The following is a 6,027-nucleotide window of genomic DNA, read 5'->3' on the forward strand; positions in this document are numbered from 1 at the left end:
CTATTTCTCAAACACAGAAGACAAAAGAAGAAACTGGTTTTCTGTATATTCAGAAGAATGAAGTATTTATTTTCCTGTTTCCTTTGAGAGAGGTGTGAATGAGATGTCCTTTAAAATCAGCTTTAGAAAATATGATGCATATTTTTATTGACAAAATTGTATGTATTTATTGTGTGCAATGTGGTGTTTTGAAGTATATATTTTAAATAACTAAATCTAGCTAATTAACGTACATTATCTTACATTTTGCATCCACTCACTTTACCAGAAAGACATTGTTATCCTCTAGCTGTTCTCTCCTTATGATATCTTTATGTTTTTACGTAGATGAAAGCTTTCTGTGTGAGCTTTCCTTGTTCTGTAAATGCTATTTTGATACTTTTCTCTTAAGGCAACCTGCTTGGTTAATCTTTTAGATTAATTTTTCTAAAACATACAGAAATAATGTAATATTCCAGTACCAAATAATAAATCCCTAGAAAAATGAAAATGTTCCCTGTTTGAAAATGACCTGATGACTTGGACAACTTGACTGCTATGTGGCCTTATGAGGCTTATTTGGGAAATCACTGCAGTTCTTACTCAATGTGCAGAAATAACATGGATTTATGGTGGTTAGATAGTTAACATAGATAGATGATATGGATTTATAATTAACACAGATACCTAACATAGATAGCTAACATAGATAACATGGATTTATGGTGGTTAGTTGGAGAATGGAAATACAACCTACTCTCTTGCCATTTGTTCTATTTGCCTATGCTTGACCTTATATACAGCAGGAGAAATAGTTTCTAGAAAATTGCTGTTACTGGGAACTCATCACTTGCTAAAAATAAACACTGGCACATCTCTTCAGAGGGCATCCTGTAGACTTTAGCTTTGTTGAATCTGTCTAAGAATCCTCCCTCATTCTAAGGATATGCTTGGAATTTGTTAAACCTAAGACGCTTCTTAATCGAGAGGACCTGTTTAGAGAAGTTGAATAAATGTTTGGTTCAATATGTGTTATTATTTGTTTACACTGACTTCTTTAACGGCAGTAACCAAGAAAGATACCTACCAATTAAAAATTTAAATAGTAGACCACTAGACTCACTAAAAGTGCTTTTGCCATTACCCAATTGCTTCTAATTGTGTCTCAGGTCATCTTAACCCTTCAGAGGCAATATCACCATCATCAATGTATGTTTATTGTACATGTATTTAGTTCAGATTACTATGTTAGGCAAACTGGGTCTGAAAATGACTAATTAGACATGGCCCTGCCCTTGAGGTACTTGCAGGCCACACAGTTCTGAAATTATATCTGTCTCAGCCAGTTGGTTTTGACCTCTCATTAGTCTCCCACGTCCTAGAATATTTTAGTACTACCCTTCTTTCTATAGGCCAGAGCCAAGAATTCAGACCAACAAGGGTGTCACAAAGGTTGATTTTGCAATACTATTTAATATCAAAGGCATCCTCCCTGTCTCCTTTATTAAGTGTACAGCTGACACATACTGGGACAGCACAGGCTTTTCTAGTAGAAATAGCATCCTGGTCAACAACCAGGTATCTATCACAACCACTGCATTCTCGCTTTGCTACTTTAACTTCAAAATAAAAGGTTTTTCCCAGTGTCGACTTTAGTGCAACAATGTCCTTAGAACTAAATGGCATGGTTAAGAAAGGGTAAGACATAATTTCTTAAGTTGTATCTACTGACCATTACATGAGAATGTAATTCCTTGTCATCTCCACCAATGCAGAGTACATCAAAAAACAAAGGCCACACAGGTCAAAACTTCCTAAGTAAAGATCCAGAATCACAACAAGTCAAAGAAAGACTAGATAAATAGGACTGAAAAGTTTCTGCATGGCAAAGGACATAGCTAGCAAGATAAATAGAAAGTCAACAGAATAGGAATAGATCTTTACTAGCTACACATCAGACAATTACCTCATATCTAAAATACACTCAGAGCTCAAAAAATAAAATGTCTCAAAAACAAATTCTCAAAGAAACAACCCAACTAATAAATGGGCTAAAGACTTAAAGAGGGACTTCTCCAAGAAGAAATAAGGATGGCCAATAGACACATGTAGAGATATCCGACATCCCTGGCTATAAAAGAAATGCAAATCAAAACAACATTGAGATTCTACCTTACCCCAGTTATAGTGGCCATTATCCAGAAAACTAAATATAACAGATGCTGGTGGAAACGTGGCCAAAAAGGAACACTACTACACTTTCTGTGGAAATGTAAACTTCTCCAACCACTCTGGGAAGCAGTATGTAGGTTCCTCAAAGGACTAAACATAGAGTTTCCCTATGATCTAGCAATCCCACTCCTGGGTATCTACCCAATTGACCACAAACCAGGCTACACTAAAGCTACCATAACGACCATTTTCATTGTAGCATTGTTTACCATAGCCAAGACAGAGAATCAACCTGGATGCCCCTCAGTGGATGAATGGATCAAGAAAATGTGGTACACACACACACACACACAGAATTCTATGCTTCCATCAGAAAAAATGACATTGCCCTATTCATAAGGAAATGGAAAGACTTAGAAAAAAAATTATACTAATCGAAGTAAGCCAGACCCCAAGAAACATAGGCTATGTGATTTCCCTCATTTGTAATAACTAGAATATGCCTATAAATCTACAAGTAAACCCAATGGACAGTAAATGACAAATAATTAAACCAGGACACGATTAACTAAAAAGCAATCTAAACATTCACACAATGAGACCAAAGGAAGATATTCTTAGGAGAGGATCAAAAGGGCTCAATAGCAATATGCATAAGATCATGTAAAATGATGTTTATGGAAATGAACTACAAGAAATGGAAAAGGTCTTTTATTGCACTGTTTGCACTGATGTTTTTATTTTCTATTGTTCTTTCCTTTTATTCTTTGGTTTATTCCCTTCTGTTGCTGTTTTTGATTTCTGTACCCTTAGTCTATATATAAGTTTATCTTGATTTGAAGAAGGGAAAGGGAAGCACAGAAACAGTGGGATAAAGGGTGAACTAATTCAGGAGTGAAATTCAGTAGACACTGTTAAAAATGTACTACATAACTTGTGGGGGAAGGGAAATTGGGAGGGTAAAAACTGGGAGAGAATGAGGGAGGGAGGTGACACTGCTCAAAAGGAAATGTACTCATCATCTGAATCATGTAACTGTAACCTTTACAATATATTTTTTTCTTGTCGGTCATGGAGTCTGAATTCTGGACCTGGGCTGTCCCTGAGCTCTTCAGCTCAAGGCCAGCACTCTACCACTTGAGCCACAGCACCACTTCCAGATTTTTTTGCTTATATGGTGCTGAGGAATTGAACCCAGGGCCTCATGCATGCAAGGCAAGCACTCTACCACTGAGCCACCGTCCCAGCCTTATTTTTTTTAAAAAAGAAAACATAGGCAAAATGACATCCTGAAATTTATGCTTCCATGGTTCACCCAGGCTCATTTGATACACTTAATTTGACAATCTATATAAAAATACCCCTTTAAATGAGCTCCCTAAAACAAAAATCTAATATATATTATATATAGTTAGCATCCACCACAGTCACTTGAGCTCACCTCAGCAGCAGTAACACTAAAAAGAATTGTGGTACAATCTACTTAAGACTGTTCACTGTGGTCAAATTCTTTTTTTTATTCCAGAGACAGAAGTGTATGCTGCAGTGCTAAGATCTATGACATTGTTGATATCAAAGATTTTTTTCATAGAGGGCAGTTGCTTATGTACAAATAAAGTCTAAAAGTTATTTATCTAAATTAAAATGTCCATCTAAGTCTTCAAAGACCTGACAAGGGAAGATTTGCCTATTCAGTTAGCACATCAAAACATAATTTACCATGAAGATGCCTAAACTATAGCTATTTTTGTACCAGTACTAAGGCTTGAACTTAAAGCCTGGGCACTATCCCTGACCTCCTTTTGCTCAAAGCTAGCACTCTACCACTTGAGCCATAGCTCTATTTCTGGCTTTTAGTTAGGTAATTAAAGATAAGAGTCTTACAGACTTTCCTGTCCAGGTTGGTTTTGAACTGTGATCCCCAGATCTCAGAGTAACTAGGATTACAGGCATGAGCCACCAGTGTCTGGCAAACTATAGGTTCTTAAACACCAGATTAGCTATTTGAAATTTTAGTTTTTATATTGAACCTATCTATTCTGTATCCTATTAGTATTTGAGATTCTTATCGTTTTTCTTCTACTTTTTTCTTTTTTCCTCTTTTTTCTTCAGTTTTTTCCTCTTTTCCCTTTTCCCTTTTGGTCTTTTTTCCCCCTGTACTTAATCGCTGTTCTGTTCATCCACAGATACATACCCATCTTTAATTATTAGACCTTATCCTTAATTGTGTGCAAACTTAATTCAGACATCGGTTACTTAATTCACAATTTCTGAACCTTAATTCCTTTAATTGTAGTATTATTTCATTACAATTGCAGCATTATTTCATTATACTTATATAAGTTTAAGTGTTTTGTTTATTTTCTTTTTGTTTCTTCTCCTTTCTTTCTCTTTTTTTCAACCCTCTGAATTTAAGTTTTAGTTATCTTCCTTCTCTTCCTTTCCCTCACTCCATTACTCTAATCTTATTTTCTCTTCACAATTCTCCCTATACCTATTAATTTCTGGTCCCCTGACCACTTCTTTGATTTTCTTAGTTCACTGATACCTAGTTGTCTGTTGTTGAACTAGATTTTATCTGTACCCATTTTGACTGTGCCCAAAAATTTGTAAAACTACAGGGCCCTGGGTTGATGCTTGCCTTAAAATAGTGTTTTAGCTCAGAAATGGTTTTATTTTCATAACCAAATGGGCAAAACAAGCTGTAGAAACACAAGAAAAATAGCAAGTCAAGCAACCTTATCTCCTTCTCAAGATAAACAGGCAACAGAACAGTTAATGAATAATCCAGAGGAGAGTCCTCAAAATGCTCTACAAACATATTAGTTAACATGGTGAATGAAAAAAATTGAAAGCCTGCAAAGGGCTTCGTGTGACTGTGATCGCACAATGCGTTAGCGTGAGGAAGCTAACCAAAGATTGATAGAGGAATTGCGTGAGTGTGATGAGGTTAAGCAAAGATTAATAGAGTAATTGTGTGAGTGTGATGACACTAACTAAAGATTAATAGAGGGATTCATGGAATTCACAAATAGAAAACTGGAGGAATCCATGCAGACCACAAATGGAAATTGAATGAATTCCAACAGAAGGAAAGGAAGCCCAAGGAACTTACAACTATTCAACTAAGCCAGTTGAGAATGACCACTGAAAAACAAATCAAGGTGGTAAAGAAGTCCATACAAGATCTAAAAAAAATCTCCAACAAAGAAATCAAAGCCATCAAATCTGACCAATTAGAAGGAAAGGAAATAAAAAACAAAGTAGAAAGTCTTGACAGTATGTTAGATCATGCAGAAAATGGAATCTTTGGGATTGAAGAGAGTCTAGACATTATAGAGAAAGAACAGACAAGTATTCAAGACAAATCCAAGAAATAAGATAGATTAATTCAAGAGATAGAACACACCATCAGAAGGCATAATTTAAGGCTAATGGGTGTAGAGGAGGGCCTAAAGACAGAAACTAATGGTCTAGGAAATTTAACAGAATCCTAGCAGAGAACTTCCCAAACATACAAAAAGATAGACCCATTCAGATACAAGAATCCTTTAGAACCCTAAATAGACCAGACCAAAACAGGGCATCCCACCATCACATCATAATCCACACAGGATCAATAGAAACCAGGGAAAGGATCCTGAAAGCTGTCAGGGAGAAAAGATCAATAACCTATAAAGGAAAACCAATCAGAGTAACTACAGGTTTCTCAGCAAAGACTAGGAAAGCAAGAAGAGCCTGGAATGAAGTGTCCCACACCCTAAAGAAAACAACTATCAGCCAAGAATACTGTACCCAGCTAAACTCTCCACCAGAGAGAAAAATAAAAACCTTCAACAGTAAAGAAAAATTGAAACAATATATGGCTACCAAACC

Source organism: Dipodomys spectabilis, unplaced genomic scaffold (assembly GCF_019054845.1).
Source record: "Dipodomys spectabilis isolate Male_0828 unplaced genomic scaffold, ASM1905484v1 ptg000673l, whole genome shotgun sequence".
Taxonomy (NCBI): domain Eukaryota; kingdom Metazoa; phylum Chordata; class Mammalia; order Rodentia; family Heteromyidae; genus Dipodomys; species Dipodomys spectabilis.